The 18,926-nt window shown below is 40.0% G+C and overlaps 1 protein-coding gene across 1 annotated transcript in view; it reads right to left on the bottom strand.

Annotated features, from left to right (window-relative positions):
• The window catches only part of cyth3b (cytohesin 3b), a 34,089-nt gene that overhangs the window by 14,609 nt on the left and 554 nt on the right, over positions 1–18,926 (bottom strand). The window lies entirely within an intron of this gene.

Here is an 18,926-nt window from a genome sequence, read left to right as displayed (position 1 = left end):
GAGAGAGAGAGGGGCTGGGTTATGACGATGGATTAAATGAATTCATTTTCTGAACAGCCAGTCAGAGTCGTGGGGGTTAAGCCCGGCAGTGCATACCTGGTCAGGGAATCCATCTAAAAGATATTACATATGACCTACATTAACATGCCAACGAGTGGAGGTGCCATTCAATTTTGAAAACAAAGATTAAATGCTGCAAACAGACTGGAAAGCAGGCGGCTGTGGGGCACCATGCTGTTTCTGCAAATTTTATCTAACCCAGCAGGTGGTTGCTCTGTTCAGGGCAACACATCCTGGCTTTTGAGCTAACACGCTAGTAGTACAACCATACACCATAAATCATAAACCACGCCTTGCACAAGTAGTGATACTCTATTGAACTTCTCATAGCTTTCCAAAGAATTCCCACAGGGTGATGCTGCCACTACCATGACCTCTGTGTGAATGGTTTATTAAGTTTGATGTGCATGGATAGGTTTGACTTTTACTTTAATAATTAGAGCAACTTTTTTTTTTTTAATCTTTGCTCTGTTTGCCTGCACGACTTTTTGCAAACTCTAAAAATGATCTCTTGTGGCTTTCTTCCTGCCATATCTAAGACTTCATGATCAAATATTCAAGTCTGCAGTGCAATAAACTGTTTTATGAAATATTATGATCAAGAGTGAAAGAAAGATTAGAAATCTGCATATGGACTTGAACAAGTGGACTCATATCCCGTCCCTTTGAGAGAGCCTGAACGGTCTCTATCATAAAAACACTGGGAAATAAGAGTGATTTCATGATTTCATCTACTGATCAGTAATCATCATTTGACAGTTAGGAGTCAGATTTTTTTCAAAACTGGATCTAATCATGTCACTTGAGGCATCAAAGTTAAAAAGACAAAACCATAACATGGACGAGTGACCGTACCTAATGAAATAATAATGACTTTAGTGAAACCATAACATTTATTCAATAAAAGCAAGGGTAGATGTTTCCTTTGAAGCATTTTTTTTCACCACAAAAAACACTTGCAGAGATACTCTGCGGTGGGTTGGACACAAATTTTCTTAAAAAACTTCTATACCCCTTTAGACTTTTTGACATTTCATCAAATTATAGCCACAGATTTGAATATGGTTTACTGGGATTTTATGCCACAGAACAAGACAAATTAGTACATAATTGTCAAGCCCCTACAGCAACCCTGACCAGCTCTGTTGTCCCTGCTGAACAACAACTTCCCACATCATGATGCTGCCACTACCAGGTGCTTGGACAATAGTGCGTTTTATTTGGATTTAATGTTTAAGACTAACCTAAAACGGTGCATCAAATTAGAAACGCCCTGCACTTAGCTCCATTAATTTTTCAATCCTTGGTCTCAGCTGAAGAAAAACAACCACACAGCATGATACCGCCACCACCATGTTTCACAGTATTGTTGGTCTATTAGGGTTGAGTTAACAGGTCGAGTTAAGGTCTTATTTGATTAGAAAACCGTCTCGTGCATGTTGGCTGTGCCCCCTGCAGGGCTTACGGGGTGAATTTGTGAGGCATTGTATTCACACTCAACTGGCGGACATCTGGCAAGGCTGGCTCTCTCAAATATTGGCTTACTGAGAAGTCAGCTGTCATCAACCCCTCTTTTAGGGCAATTAAGGCCGCAGAGAGCATCTCGCCGTGCAACCCGTCTGCTTTACTGCGTGTGCTCACATAGAGCGTTAAGTGCACATTGCATATACAGCGCATGCAGAATTTACATTTCACACACATTACATTAATTTCACTCCACACAGAACGTCCCAGAGGCCAGTTACTTATCCCTCATTTGGCCATGCCACGTCAGCCTCATCCCCCCCGCCCCCCACAGAGCCCTCGGAGGATCTCCCATTCGCTCTTCTGCACATCAGAAAACAGCAATTCGGTTTGAGAGAGAGCGAGCGAGCTAACAGGAAGTAGGTCATTTTCACATGGAGCCAAACCAGATTGCGCTTCTCCTACGCCGTTTCCCACTATCACACACATGCACACACTCCCCCTCCATCTCACTTTCTTTGTCCGCCTCCACCCGGGTGCTTGAAGTGGGGGTGAGCACAGATTCAAATCCCCCAGCTAAATCATACCACTAAGCAGCTTTACAATCCAGGCACACACCCCCATGACTGTAAATAATGGTGGGGAAAAAAAGGACAGTTATTTCCATCCCTCTGTATCTCTCTGCTGCATCTCTTTTTCACGTCATTTGACTCAATCCCCCTTCTTTGTCTCGCGCTGTGAGGAAAAAAAAAAGTGACAGAAGTAGCAAGGACTATTAGGTTATTATGTTCGTAGGGCATGAATCTTGTGTTATCAGAGGGAAACAGTTGGTCATGACAGCAGGAAACCTTGATGGATGCAGGCACTGCAGTCAGTCACTCACAAACTAACCAATGCTCAAAGTACTGACAAGTTAGGAAGGACAGAGAGGAGAAGTGAAGCAGTTATTTTAAATATCTGTATTAAAAAAATTCACAGGGAAAAGCAACTTTTCCATTAGGTTATCTGTGCATTAAATGTAAAGTAGGCCAAGAGTTAATGGCTTATAAATGCCAAGTCCAATAAGCAATGCAAGACTGATGACTCACTCTTCGCATGTAAAGATGTCAAAGGAGCTTTTTAAATGGCTTGGCTGCAGTGAAGAAAATCTTATTTCACATTGAAAGCCGTGACAGGCTTTACGAGTGTCCTCTTTTCACTGTTTTTATTAACAAAGAATACATCATTATTAAATAAAAGACCGATAAATATATTGCTACAAGTGGATTACTATGCAATTTAAAGTGATCCACCAGATTATTTAATGCATTGGGCTGGCTATGCTGATGCGTTTGCTCCAGAGGTTTTCTAAACCCCTTATCTTCATCCATATAGTTTTATTGTGCTCATCCATCGTGCTTTTGGTCATGATCTACATCTCATGGCCACACATAAAAGACGGAAAGCAAACAAGACGAGTAGATCGAGTGTTTTTAATTTTGGTTCAGCTGGATCTGCGATACGGCAGTCTGGAGTCGCACCTGAAAAAGATTAGGTGGATTTAGAACTCCAACATCCTTTGAAATGCATATCTGACATGTTTCTGCTGCTGGCTGGTTTTTGTTCTTCCTGGTGTGACATGGACTTTTTGGAGCAAGATTTTGTTTTTTGCTGACGACCAAGACACAAGTCGTTAAAGCTCAGGTCTTCAACACGACATGTTGTCTGTTGCTCTCCTTTAGTCGTTAAGAAAATCTGCTGTTGGTGTGTTTGCTTCCAATTTCTGTCACCCTGATGAGAGAGTTTCTGTGTTACGCTTTTCTATATGGTGAGATTTCACCAAAACAGTCCCCACTTTCACTGATCCGCGTAACAGGTCAAGAGTGGCCTGAAGCCACAGTCACCTGTACTGAAAGCAGGAGAAAGTGTGGCTGACCTTCAGTCAAGAGATTCGCCACGGAGGAATTACATGATGTGGCACTAATATTTCACAGTTTTAATAGATGGAGGTGAGGTGATGGAGTGCACTGGCAGGCTGTGCACTCCAACAGAGGAGAGACTGATGCCCTCAGCCACACAGGTGGGATTGCTTAGATTTATTAGGTATAGTAAGATTAATAGACAAATAAGCCTACTGGGTTGTAGCTGTAGCCATTGTTCTTTCTTGCCTCCCCGTTATGCAGCAGAAAAAAATAAGAAACCTTTCTACTCAGGGTGTGAGAATGTCTTGGAGCTTGAAGTAGTTGAATGAGAACTGTATTTTTTTATTATTCTGCTAAGTAGAGGTATATTATTTTTTTTCCTCTGTATATCTGTGTTAGTCTGGCTTGCTAGTTATGTTTCTCACCAGTAATTACCTGTAAATATAGATTAGCCTGATTAATAACAAGCTTACACTCTGATTCAAGTAATAGTTCCTGATGATTCTTATTATTGGCTTTGTTTGAAGTGTTACCTCTGACAGAAACAACATACAGTGGTAAGAAATAGGTTGAGTCCTGGTCTTTTTCATTATATACTTATCGTTCACGTCGGATTGACCGCTACATTAATTAATAATAAAACGCAGGAGACTGATTTACTCTAAATTGCAGTCGTGTAATTCAACACTAGCAGTAATATATGTAGTATCCAATTAAAATCCCCCAAAACCAAACCTGCAACAAAAACAAAAAAGATTAGACTCAGTTTGCAATTTCATATTGGCAACTGAAAAAAAAAAAACTATGGAAAAGAAAATGCCACCTTTTATGCATTGGATGTTCCTGTGCCAAAGAGCAGAGAAAAGCAAAGAATGACATGGGAACAAATTCGAGCCCACTGGGCATCTTCACACTCTTTGAATCTGTTTCTCTTGTTTGTTGGCTTCAGTTAAGTTGCTTCATAATGTAGCAATTGTAAAGAAAGGAGACCCTGCAGGCCACCTACGTCTGTAATGCGCACAGCCCTTCAGCCCTCCTACTCTGACTGGAAGCCCCCAGCTGGACGAGAAAAGGAGACAAACTGAGGAAACACAAACTGATTTTAAACACAAACACAAACTACAGCCCACAACACACATCTGAGGCATCATTCATGAAAGCCTGGGAATCTCAGAGTATGTGTTAATGTCTTTATATTTCCACAGAGAGAAGACCTCCAACAAAAAACAAAAAAAGAAAATCCATATTAGGTCATACACAAACGCTCTAAAATTAACCCCAAGCACATCTACATAAATTTTCTAGGCCTGACTGCTCAGCCGTTTCATTTAGTGGCATATGGAGCTGCTGTTGTGGTGCAATCAATACATCATTATAATATTTCAAACATGCACGCTTAGCCTCTTTCCCCCTTTTCACGGTCACCAATCATTTATGCACAGAGAAATGCCAGGGAGTTCATCTTTTTCATCAAAGACAAGCAAAGTTTTTTTTTGGCTGTGTTCACACAGCTTTTATGTTTGGTCAGTTATCGGGCAATAACTGACCAAATTGGACTTTAAAATTTTAACAAGTCGTAGCTACTTCATAGCTCCTCTTGTTTTTCAGTCATATTGTTGTCAACACTTGCAACAGTCTGAATATAACTGGGTTATCAAGAATTACTAATAATGTCTTATGACCCAACTTTAACCAGAATGAGTGACCTATCCTGCTTTAAATTTTAACAGAGGTTGTGAAGAGGAAGAGAGATCACATGCAAATTATTCATGTCAGAGATAAAAGAGGCTGCGTTTCAGTCTGCTAATCATGCATTCCTACACGTTTATATCCTCAAAGAGATTCTTTGTTCAAATTTCATCTGTCTTTAGTTATTAGCAAAACTAATGACTGTCTGGTTATTCAGCTAGGTCATTTTTGCAGGGGCTGTCAATGTAGATCTGCTTAGAAATGCACAGCAAAATGAGCTGGTTATCAGTCAATTTGAACTTCAAAAATCTATTTTCTGATTGGTGAATGTACCGTACTATAGTCATATTGGCAGCAACGCTAGGCTAGGGTGACACTGCTGGAGATTAAAGAAGATTACCACATGCAGCATTGAGGATGGTGATGGTTTTCAAATGAAGCAAAGAAATGTAACAGTATATTTAAATATATATATTTAGACTTGTTTGCAGTTAATTTAGCCTGCAAATAGATGAGGGAAAGCAAAACTTTAATCAGAAACGAGGAAGGCTGAAAAGAGTACAGCAAAGTTCATCTTATAGTCTTAAACTTTAACATAGTGTTGTGGAAAGTGTTGGACTTATATTGACAATTAGCATGAATTCTGGTCATGCTTATTGTGCTAACTTACTAATGTTTCAACCTATAGATAGTTTAGAATATCAGCTCCATAGTTACCTTGTCTTTGTTTTAAAATAAAAGTAAAATCTGAAGTTTCTGCTCCAAGATAATTAATTTAATAATTAATGACCACTCACAGAAGAAACAAACAAACAAACAAAAAAAGCCCTGCTCTGTTTAGTGTTGATCATAACAATGACTGAGGACAACAGCAAAGCAAACCAAAGAAACATTTGCTGATTTTGCCAGGCTTTCAATAGTACAGAAGAAAGGCTGCATGCAGAAACTGTGGCTTTTAATCATGACACAAATTAACAGTGAAACCAGACAGTGTGACATGAACTGAAGGTAATACGGAACAGTTTAAACCTCTACGCACACATCCAAGTCACTGAACATGGATTTTTGTTGTCATCCTCCAAACAAGGAAGACACGCCAGATCTCCTGTTACCTCTAAGATCTCCACATTTAATCTACAAATTAAACTGTTGACTATTATTCCATTTAGATAAACGTTTCCACCCATTTAGCCATACTGTAAGATTATATTGCAGCTACACTAGCTTTAACAGCTTGACACAACTGCAGCAGCTTGCAGTTATGTTTGGTAAGTGTGCAATAATTGTCTCCCCCCCTCTGTGTTACACCTACTCGTAGCTCTCAAAACACTTGCATAGAAAGCACTTATACACACACACATGCTGACAGCCTGACAGAAGCAGGAGCCTACATACATACAGTGGTGGTATGAAAATAGCTGACATTCCTGCAACTACAGACGCCCAGTCTGGTCCAACCGGTTAGTTGTGCTCACTTTGTATCCATCCTCTCATTTGTTTAATGAGTGCACTTGAGTTTTGTTTCAAACCGAATGTTGTACAGATAAATCCACAGCTGCTGCTTCAGCTCTGATGCAGATGAAGGATTATTTGTGAAACACAGACTTCTAGTTTGTTAGAGTCAGGTCATCAGTGAGGTTACGTAAAGCGGCTGTTGCATTTTAATTTCCAAAGCCGCTGACACTTCAAGACCGGGTTTACAGACATCTTTTTCACTTCAGATAAAACTCAAGTCCAATAACCTGTCGACTCTCATCTAGTCTTCCTGAACCATTTTCTTTGAAGACTGGGAACCCTGCAGTAGACTCATGCATGCCCTGGGTGCTCCTTGTGAAACTCCTGGAGGGAGAACAAGAAAGCTGAAATATGTTGGACTTCAACTTCAGATAAATAATGAAGCTGGAAGGATTATTATGCCATATTCTTACAAGAAGATGTTTGAGCATCTCAGAAAGAAGGCAATTTTAATCACAGACTTGAAACATCTAGCCCAGGAAGCAACTCTTATTTATTCAAAATCAGGTCCAACTATAATCTTGTTTCGATACAGAAGTGAATAAATGTTTCCAACCCTGCAGCTGTCACTTCCTGTTAGCCCATCTTAGAGGACACACAAACAACATTTCCTTCATGAAAATTAGATTACAAAGCAAAATCAGAGGGAACATCAAACACAATGTGGCCTTTTTGATTCTTCAAAGACTTGGAGACTCCATAACACAATCCCCTTGAAGCAGCGCAGTCTCATCACAGAACCCACTAGTTTCAGTCACTTATTTATGAACATGTCTTACATATGCCATGCTCCACTCTAAAGCTTCCCCTCTCCTTTGAATCAGAGAATCCTCCAGTGATTGGTTTGTTTCTGGGTCATCATGCCAAAGGATTATACTGTTGTTTTACTAATTACCAACTGCAGCAGCAGAGACATTTTTTCAGATAATCCTTGATCTAGCTTCACTTTTCTTTCTGCATCTTCTATTGCACTTAATGCTCTGTGCAATCTTACACCCTGTCTAGACAAGAACTTTCCTAATTGACCATGGATTTGACGGTTACTCAACAATACCCAACTAATTTACAAAGCATGCCTGCGGTGGGGCCAAACTAAGCCCTGAAGAATTTTCTGTTAGGTGTAGAGTTAGATGTTTTGAGGTGAGATTACAGGTCCCCCTCTTTGAAAATCATCACCTCCCACACAACGCTGATGTTGCCAATCTGAAAATCTTTTCTTTTTTCTTTTTTCACACTGGTTTCTGAAGTACGATTGAGGGCATCACCACAGCAGTCTGCTTCCACAAAGCTAACACTGTTACGAGAAGCTGTCAGGAAAACCGAACAATGTTTAAACAGCTATTTGCTCAACCTTTTATTTAAATGCTTTTGAATACAAGAGAATTACTCCAGTTTTGGGAAAGGGTTTACAGTAGCTTATTAGTGTAAAGTTGAGATAATAAAATGTTCCTTTATTTTCTTTTCAGACTTAGAAAATACATACTGTATAAGATCTAACTCATAAGATTTCTGCAAAGATCTCCACAATGTTTACGATTTAGGAAATAAACTCAGACAAGCAAAACAGCATGAATATCAACAACAGGCATGTGCACAACTGGAAAAGAAGGGTGCAAATTGTTGACTGGTTCTGAGTCTAAAATCTGAAATACTTCCCAGTACACAGATATTTAAGAGAAAGAAAAAAAGGAGTAATAATAAATGAAGAAATTCTTCAGCTATGAAGCAGAAATCAATGTCCATTTTCATCTTTTCCAGACAGCAGGAAGAATAAAAGGAGAAGAAATTGAAAAAAAAAAAGAGAGGAAAGAAAAACATAACCCGTTCAAAATCTAAGCCAAGACTTTCATGAGACAAAATATGTGGGTGGATCGGATCACTCTGTCCCAGGTTCAGGAAAAAGTTATTTTCCACGTCCTTAAATTCTGGGAAGGCCTTGCCGTTTTATTATGGTTTGGATGCTGGGTCACATAACATCCATTAAAATTTAGCACAGATTAATGATAAAACTAAACCTTCTGATTTTTGCAAGGTCATAGGCAGACACGTAAACATGCAAGCTTTAACTTGAACCTTAATAATATTATTTTTAGAGTTGCTACATTTATTTACAGCTGTGTTAGGAGAGCAGTTTGCATTGTTATCTTATCTGTACTTGCATTATCTATTTTTTTTCCCCAGATGTTCCTGCTAAATGTGAACCCAGTAAGTTAAAATTACATGGTTTGTATTACTAACAGCAGTTAGTCATAATAATCAGTAAACTGATTTCAATGTAAATGAAAGGCAGCATAAGCACGTGTCTGTCCAGCTGAGAAGTTAGAAAGGGTTTAATGTAACATTAATGAGATTATCAATATTTTTCATTAACATATAAAAGTTAATGAGACTCAAAAGCAAATTAACCATGTTAAAGGACAGAGGGACTGGCTGGAATACAGGACTGCAAACATTCACTTCCTCTTCAAATGCAATAGCAGAAAATAAAAAAAATAAAAAAGTACTGACAAAATTGTCATAATAATATCTACTGTTCCCATCTAACCAAACGCAAGCACATTTATTTCCTCTTTTCTTGTTTAAACTAGGCATCTGCACTGCCTGCTGATAGCTTGCAGGCATAACAACTGCATCTCCAGGGATTCCTATGCTGTTTTCTATAACCCCTACATATTCTGCCCTATGGGATTCGCAATAGTTAGCAAGCTGGAGCCCACTGACGACAAGTTATCAGCAGATTAATGATGAAGCAGTTGCATCATGTATATAAAATAACCTTAAGCATTTTAAAATATATATATTTGTAGCACCCATGGTCACTGATGGTGATGCAACACTAGCATGACAGGTCAGCAAAAAAGACTAAATGCATGCATCAGGAGATCTGTGACCAGGAGCTACAGTACATCACTCACCCTGGTGATAACGCTCAGCGGCACTTTACAGTGGCGCACGTGAGTATTTGCGAGTTTTTTTACCCACTGGAATCTGCAGCAGATTATCAGTCACATCAAATCCTCGACTCTGACACTGATTTACGTTCTCTTTGTACTGCGACTGTGAAAATGTGGACAGGCAGAGAGAATTTGCACATTCTGAAGAGCAAAGGAAGGATAAGGGAAACAAGTGTTTATCAGAGCTCGTCCTTATTCTTGAGCCCCTCACCTTTAAGGCTATTAATTTAATAAATTACAGTCTTCAGAGCACCAACAGTGGTCATCTTTCTTTGAAAGGTATAAGGGTATTGAGAGGGTTGTGGAAAAGTAACCCTCTAAATTGTTAAAATGATAACAGGTCATAAATCACAGAAAAAACTGAAAACACAGGGAAAGTTATGATTCATGTCCTGTCCATGCTGTGTTAAGCACTCATTCAGCTCACCTGGCATGCCTGATTGCTTACCTGTTCCACCTGGGCCTTGCCCTACTTAAACACCCCTCAGCCACTGCTTCCTTGCCAGATTATCGACAGCCACGAGCCAGTAGAGATCTAACGTTTCCTTTCAAGCCTTCAGTGTTTCTACGACCCCTTTCTGTCCACGGATTTACCCCTCCTGCCAAGCCCTTCACAGATCCCTCCTATTCTGGATTTCTGGACCCTGGCCCAAGCTCTGCCTCACGACCACCGATTATCGCCTGCCCCTCAAAGCTAAATTTGCTCTCTCTGCCTTATTATTGACAAAGTCCCTGGGTGTTGCGTTTTGGATCTCCTCGTGGAGATCCTCATTGCTTCCACAGAGGCCTGTTCCACTGGTTTCCTGCATCACCCTATCGTCAGACCCTCTGTTCCTCTGCTCCACTCGTCCACTGCTCTACAGGTCAGTTAGCTGAATATTTCTAAGATACCCCTCCTTTACCTGTGCATCACCAGCCTTCTCCCCTCTCTCCTCAGTGCTGTGTTTGATGATCTCTCCCTGAGCAGAAACCAGTATCCGAAAATAAACTTTTTTTTCCTTTCGTATACTCCTGTGTGTGGTTGAATGTCCGGGTCCCCTCTGAGTGTCCTTACAGAAAGTATTGATCTTTTTTCTCTTTGTGAGCATGTACATTAACCTCAACATCTTTAATCCAGATATTGATTTTTTTTTATTTAAAATCATGAGTTTAAATAAAAACTCATCTTTTGGGAATTTCCTTTTATGTTAACCAATAATTTATCATAAAGTGAGTGATGAAATAGATTTTGGGACCAACAATTTTCAGAAAATTCAATTTTCTTTGACATACCAGGACACTTTAAAAATCAGGTGGACTCTTCTAGTTTCAAGACTTAAATCATGTCAAACTATCAAAAATCCCTTAATCTTTATGTCCCAACCTTGTGAAACGTTATAGGAATAGAGTAAATGTTCCATCAGCAAAAGGTGATTGTAAAACTCTATACATCAAAACATGTAAAATCCAAGAATTCATAATAGGTTCCTGTTCTTTAAACAACAGGAACCTTCCACATGTATCCATGTGTGTGTATGTAAAAGTCCCAAGAAGGTCTCCAGTCCTCGACCTATAATCCACCCCCATCCGTAGTTTTCCCTACTTGATTTTCTAGATTTGTTTAATCCTCTCGAGAGGAACTTGCGCACACAATATAAATGCATGTGAAAACACTGACAGACATGCATATACATTTAGTTTTGCATACAAGCTTATATAAATAAGAGCAAAACAGGACATGCACAGCCAGGATGAGCCTTGCACTACTAACCCACTTTAGGGATCTGACTGCAGCTGTCAGTGGCATTTTTAAACTGTTCTACTTCATCTCCCTCCACTGGGCATATATAAACTGTCTCACGGAACGAACAGAACATTGCAAACACGCACACAAGCAGAAATGCACAGTAACAGGTTGCTCAAGAGTCTGTGCTCCTCTCTTGGAGCACTGCTGCCTTTCTCTGTTGCACGGTATCATTGATGAGACATGACTACACGACTTTGGCATCGTCAGATCTTTTCACTGCACCACCAATGCAATTACACCCATTATGAAAGCAATAAGAGTTTAAGATCTTACAGCAAACAAGACATGAGAGGCAGGATATTAAATCTGGACCATTGCACAAGCTATGGGAGTTTTGTTACAGTTTACTGACACATTAAGCATGTTAGTAATTCACTGAGCGTTACTAATGCCTTCTCAAAAGCTGGACTAGCGGATGGGTTTACCAGGCTTTAGAAGTTGGAGTGCGAGTGGGAGGTGAGAGGCTGGAGGCCAGCCAGGGCCTCTTCATATGTATATAAACTAGATGTCCAAGAGCTGAATAGATGCATAGAAAGGTGAACTGGAAAAGCAGACTTTGCTTCAGTATAACTGAAATGAAGGATCAGTCCGTTTTTGCAACCTGTGTCCCCATAAGAAGGAGCCTGACCTCCCATAAAAGCACTAAATTCGTACATACAATAGAATACCTTTATGAAACTGTTATATTATAACAGTATACTGTTATACTGTTTGTGATCTAAATGCAGAAGCCCACAGACTTTTGGGTTTTTGGACAGAATCTGACATGCTTGGCCATAAAGTCCGATAGAGCCGGTTATATGTGCAGCATATGGTTGTGGAGAAGTTTTTCTGTGCGGCTGGCTGCGTTGTAGACCAACAAACAGCAGCAGATAAGTGCAAAGTGTAAAATAATTGATAAATGGGTTTATTATTTTTTTTTTTCCAAACATGAACCTGAATATCACGTCTTTATTTTTAGCTCATTTAACACCGTCACCTCTAAATATCATAATTGATGGTAAAATTGAACGCAGTTCATTCAGAACAATTCTGACTCCAACTCCAGTCTTTTAGAACTGCTGTCCTGCTCAAAGAACATAATCACGGTCCTGTACAGACGCAAAATATCAGTTCATTTATGACCAGCTTTGATTTTCTTTTTTTTCTCCCCCAAATTAGGCTCCCAAAAATCCAGTCGTCGGTGAAGGCCAGGGTCTACCATCAACATCCTAAAAATGTGTTGCATTTGCAGAGTGTAAAGGCCTGAATCCACAAACTCTCTCAAAGGAATACACCTTTTCCTGCAGGTTGAACAATCTTTGTGCTCTTACATAACTGTTCCAGCACTCATTTTCCTGGCAGCTCAGCTCTGCTTTCTCTTTCCTTTTTTCAATAAACCTAAACTACTTTTCCTACACACACACACACACACTTAACACACTCTTTATTGGAAGCCATGAACCCAGACATTCAGTCGGTCCATCAAATAGAGGAGGATACTACTTATCCAAGTTTTATTTCTGTGCATGACTTTTGGGAGTTTTCACAGGCACTGCTTACACTTTCCACTGAGAAAATTAATCCTGTTTGCATCCCATCTATGAGCCCCTTGATAGTCTTAAAGTTACAAAGAATCCAGTGTGAGACTGTGTTGAGCTGTAGATCCTTACTGCACAGCTAACTAATGAAGAGGAAACTGAAACTCACTTGAGAAAACTATGTTTTTTTTCCCCCCCTCCAATTCTTCACATATATATTGGGTCTAGCCATTGGCTACATATTAAAAGTGATTTAAAGTTGTTTACAAAGCAGAACTGAGCTTCAGAATTTACAGGGGCCTCATGTTCACCTGAAACATTTGCACAGAAGCACGCAAACTCAGATCTGATTTCCATATGGGTCAGTCTGCTGTAAAAGTCTGCAGAGTCCCGTGTAAGCCAATCAGGCAACGTCATGGGTAATTATCACGTGCGATCAGATATCTTTTTGAAAGCAAAGCTCAACAACGGGCTCTTTGTGGTAACTGGCCTTTTCGTTAGAGATGAAACGCACAAACTTTTGTGCCGAACTTCCAATCAAGCCAAGACATCTATAACCTCGCAACATACATCTAGGTATCGACTGAGCTGTGGAGAGTCGGACTGCTTGGTGCCACCAAGCGGAAAGATGAGGAAGAGAAAATAGCTGTGAAAACAGCGGACAGGACAAACTGTTGAACAGAGATAAGTCATACTGTAGGGGTTCAAAATGCAGCCATCCCCCAGGAATCTCTAAAGCAGATGTTGGTTTACTTTGTACAGGTAAAAGGACAGCTTTTGGGAAGAACGGGCAGAAGAGTAGATGGAGAGAAAACACATTTCGGTTCAGTAATGCAAGTCTACACAGTGAGATGACAGGGAATTTTGCATTGACTGTGGCGGTAAGATGAAAGATTTCCTTAAGTTTTGGAGCCAGGATTTTTAAAATGCCTCGACGCCAGAAATCGACCAAGGCCCAAATAAATTTTATTGGCAATTTTAACAGAGTGCATGAGTTTGCATATTATTTGGTACAGCCAAATGTGCAAATCTCAGAAGCAAGAATAAATCTAGTGGTTTAAAGAGCAAATGTTCAGTTTAGGGAAATAAATAATTTTCATGCTGTCTTTGCAAGTAAATCGGAGAGACAAACACTATTCACTGAATCTTCGGGTCTCAAGTAATGATTCATAGAAGTACTGTATCATGCTTGTAGAAATGGTGAAGGTCAGAATTCAAACCAGGTCAGATACCCGCAGCTAATTGTAGTGAGTGAAAGGGACTAAAAATGTGTCTCCAGTGAGGGCCCCTTGTGTTTTGTGCACGACTTTAGAGAAGTCCTCAGCTGAACTACATGCTCCACTGCTGCTCCCTGACATCCTGCAGGGCTCTCGTGCATTTCCACAGACTCCGTCTGCATGCTTCTCTCCATCAGCTTCCTCAAACCCGCAGTTCTTTTGGAGCAGACACACCAGGTGAAACCCTCCTAAAGAGTCTAATGTGGACAAAGGTAGAAAACAGGCTAGAAACTTATATTAAAGCATACTTTAATAGCAGGCTACTTGGATCACTTCAGCGTGTCCCTCTGTTTATTACTGCACAAAATTAGTTGTTTTTTTTTGTTTGTTTTTTCCATGAAGCAAGAAGCTGCTGGCTTGTTCCTACAACTGGCAAATGAAGGATTGAAATCTTAATGCCAAGCTCATAACAGCCCAAGTTCGCCTGTATGTGTCATAAAACCCTACAAACCACACACTGTAACGCACTGAAAGCTGCAAACTTTAAATGTCTGGTTCCACAGGGTGTAAACAGAGTGGTTTGCTGCCAGAATCAGAGTAGAGAAGCAAGGCTTTATCATAAAAACGCTTGTTCAGAATTGCTTCCACAGCTCAACGGGTAATTAAAAGTGGACACGGAAGCAGTAGGAGCAAGAAAAGAGTGTGTGTGTGTGTGTGTGTGTGTGTGCATTTGATGATGGACTATCACAGTTGATCACGCAAAACCAACATGTTTTGCAGGATGCCATTTTTGCTAGGTCTGTCTGACTTTGACAAAACTTTGTTGACTTTTGTTTGTCTGTAGAGCATTCAAGGTCAAGAAAAGAACAAGTAAAAGAAGCCATTGTGTTGCTGAAAGTTGGACGTGTCAAACCAAAAGCTTAGAGCTTGTTTCGAGTAATTGTCCAGTTTTGCTTATTTTACCATGACCAGCGACAAAATTATTCAGTAATGTGACAGAAAAATAAATAGTACAAGGGAAAAAAATACACACATAACTGAAGACCCCACGTGTTGCCATTTTAACCCTTTTTCATTTCAGTAAATAATTTCATATGCATGTACTTAACCATTCTGGATCAGTTTATATCTCTTTATTGTTTAATATTCTGATGAATTATGGAGATAAATATTTATGAGCACTGACAGCTCTCTCAAAGTTGGCATGGTTTTGCATTAGTAAAGCATTTAATAATGAAGAGGGATTTTTTCTGCTTCATGCCAAGACAAGTCCACAGTTCAGCCATTCTGTTATCTGCTCTAAATCTTACTCTCTCTTGCCGCCTGAATGAAGCTGCTCTGTTTTAGCTTTGAGCTTTTATTCTTCTATCTTGGAAAATGCTTTTAGAAACGTCAGAAGTGCTTTGAAAATTTCAGCGTTAAGAGAAGGATCTTTAGTAACTTTAGTAGAGAAGTTTGAAATGGCAAACGCATTAACATGACAAACACCTGATGGACGGTAGAAAAGGAAAGAAACACAGGGAAGAGATTTTTTTTGTATTAGTGGAACAAAACTACCCTAGCAGTCTTTTTAGGATAAAATTATATATAAGGACATGTGGACAGATGAAGGTAGGAAACCTTAAACAAAAAACTTGATGAGAGTCCATTCTACCTAACTAGAACAACCTAAAGACATTGCAGCTCTGCTACTCGAATGAGTAAAAACAGAAGATTGGTTTCACAAATCATTTGTCAAAGAGAATATTGCAGGCTTAAGCAGAAGTCATAAAGGGAGAAATTGAAAAAGAAATGAATCCCTGTTGAAAGCCTGACCTGGTTTGAGAGATGGTCATGGATGGTCACTTGCCGTTTGCAGAGTTAATTATGACAGAGCAGAGGGACTTTTACTGACAGAAACTCTGCAGAATTGGTTCAGTCAGAATATCCAGTCCACTGCGTCTCTGCCTGACTGCCTTTCCCTGGCATTGTTCCATACTTCATCGGCAATTCTCCATGTTGGCTCTGGCACTTCATCCCACCTCCTCCTCACAAAGAAAAACACATCTCACCACCCAAGTTACTACAACTACACTTTACCCTGCATGGTTGCACGTGCTTTCACGTGCTTTCCCATCTTCACCCTTGTCTCCCTTTGACACTCCGTCCCTCACTATGTCTGTCACTTTTTAGTCTTCCCTTGGTCTCAAATTGTGGCCTGGAGAAGTGTGAGCCACATGGGTAGTGACGACAGTCACATACTGAAGCTTGTCAACCATGAAGCCACCAACATTAAGCACCGCCCTGTACGGATTCAGTGTTGTAATCGTACCCAGAACGACTCCCCATTCGGTGAAGCTTGTTTGAATAAAGAGAACAAATTAAGGAATTTGTAGGCAAAAAAACATATGTATCAATATAGATTTTTGCAGCATGTGGTAGATTATATATTCTACCTAACACTTTTGCAAAGACATTAATGGTAACTCTCCTTGTGATTCACATAGTCTCCAGAGCAGAACACCACTTGTGTGCTTCATCCTGTTGCTCTGAATATGCGACAGTGTGTTTACATGCTCCGGGGTATTGTCAGCACTTCCTGTTCATCATCACAGCAGCATATGTCTTTCTGAGAGGGCCACGCTTATGTGCAACACCAATGAAAGTCAGGCGGGCTGAACGCAGCACAATCCAAGCGTTATGTCCAGGTGCAACTTATGCATCACTCCTGCAATTAGTCATACCCTGCAACTTTGCACGGAGTAAACATGTGGTGCGAAACAACCTTTGATGAATAAAGGAGAGATGACTGGAGTAAGTGTGTCTCACCTGGAGATTATGACTAGGTGTTGATAACACAGCTATATGGAGTTTGCTAAATTAGGAGCAAGGACCAGTTAAGTGGGACAGGTTCCCCTTTAGGTGAAATTGCTTGTTATTGGTAGGAGTACTAAATTTTATAGCAAAAGTATTCATACTGCATTAACTTTCATTCACAGATGTTAATGGATTTTATAGGGTTTTACGTGATAGACTAACACGAAGTAGCTCATTACTGTGAGGTAATAGAGAATAGTAAGGTGGTTTTCTAATTTCTCAGATAAAAAGTGTGTTGTGCTGTTGCATTCAAATCCCCTGAGTCGGCCTTTCATAGAACTACCTTTCATTACAGCTGTCAGTCTTTGAGGATGCATCTATCAGCTTTTCATATCAAGAGGCTGAAATTTTCCTCAGACAGGACAAAGAGCTTCTTTCAACAGACTGGACATCGACTGGGTCCATGTTTTAAGCTAAACCATCTCATTTCGGACTAAAGTGGTGTTGTTTAGGATTGTTTGCTTCCATTAGTGTTCTGTATTTAGTCATTCACCTTCTTATCAGATCTGACCAGTTTTCCAATCCCGACTGAAGAAAAACATCCACACAGCATGATGGTGCCACCACCATGTTTCACAATGGGAATGCTTTTGTTTACTGTGAAGGTAATTTTCTTTAATACAATCTGTTGTGCAAGTTGGCCATAAAGTATAATTTTGGCCTCTTCTGACCTAAGCACCTTCTTCCCACATGTTTGGCACATTCCATATGTGGTGTATGACAAACTTTAAACAAAACTTATTTTATTTTTACATTATAGTTGCCATCAAAATTGTTGTCCTGTCAACAGTCTTGCACTTGAACTATTAATCTCTGAAGCCACCTTAGAGTTACCTTTGACCCCTTTTCAGCTTGTGTGATAAATATTCTCTTGTCAGTGAAAGATTATGCCCAACATTTGGTTATGTTTGTATTTGTGCCATACACTTTACATTTTCAGACAATGGATAAAGCAATGTGCCAAGAGATGCCTGCGGACATTAGCTTACATGTGTAAAACATCTCAAAGAGTTTTGACTAATGTTCTCTGACAAACCTACAAAGGCTAAAACACAGTTTATACACCTGGTTTAGATTGAATTACTCACAGGTGGACACAATTTTGTGACTTGTCAAGAGAGTTTGTTGGATCAGATTTTATTTAGGGGTACCAGACAGAAGGGGTCGAAATGAATGCTGCATTTTTCATAGGTTTCTTTTGATGAAAAGATGTTTGAAAACCATCTATCAATGTCCTTCAAGATCAAGTCGAACTTTGTACTGGAAACAATGAGGCACGTTGAAGTTTGTGACAAACTGAAAAAGTACAAGGGGTCTGAATACTTTCGCAAGACACTGCTCCTTTATGCAGAACTATTAAAAAAAAAAGGCTGCAAAATCTGTTTATTAAATATTTAAGTTTTGGACTCTAGCCTGTGCCGAATCAGGTTAGGGGGAATTCCTACTTACTAAGCTGGCCATGACTGAAAGATATTTAGAGATGCAGCACAAATATTTATGGATCTAGTTTCATTGCATACTGTTTAGTCAGAGGGCTGGGGCTTGCACATCTGCGTTTACTTTAAAAGTGTGCTACACTTCCAAAAATTGCCCTGTATAGTCTACAAAAACACTGACATTTTCCAAGCAAATCTTTGGAATGCCTTCTCTTGAAGATCTTAAAGCCTTTTCAGTCAGTATGAGTCCACCTTATTTGCTCCGGTGATCCATAAAAACATAAAGGAGACCTGTTGGGGTCAGAGTGACACCAGCGGCACAGCTGGCGAAGGCGCAGAGAAACACGTCCAGTCACTTCAGTGCAAACAGTCTTCAGTAATGACAGCGACGCCCCGTCAATCATGCATACTTATCCATTCACACCGGACGGCCTTGCTGAGTCTTAATCATCACCTGTCAAAGTCCGGGTCAGCCTTTCTGCCCTAATTAAACCCATCCAGCACACATGGAGCGAGCCCGCCAAAGTG

This window comes from Poecilia latipinna, unplaced genomic scaffold (genome assembly GCF_001443285.1).
Source record: "Poecilia latipinna isolate Pla-1442-1.1 unplaced genomic scaffold, P_latipinna-1.0 Scaffold42, whole genome shotgun sequence".
NCBI classification, from domain to species: Eukaryota; Metazoa; Chordata; class Actinopteri; order Cyprinodontiformes; family Poeciliidae; genus Poecilia; species Poecilia latipinna.
The sequence above is the reverse complement of the archived record's forward strand: the minus strand, read 5'-3'. Positions and strand labels throughout refer to the sequence as shown.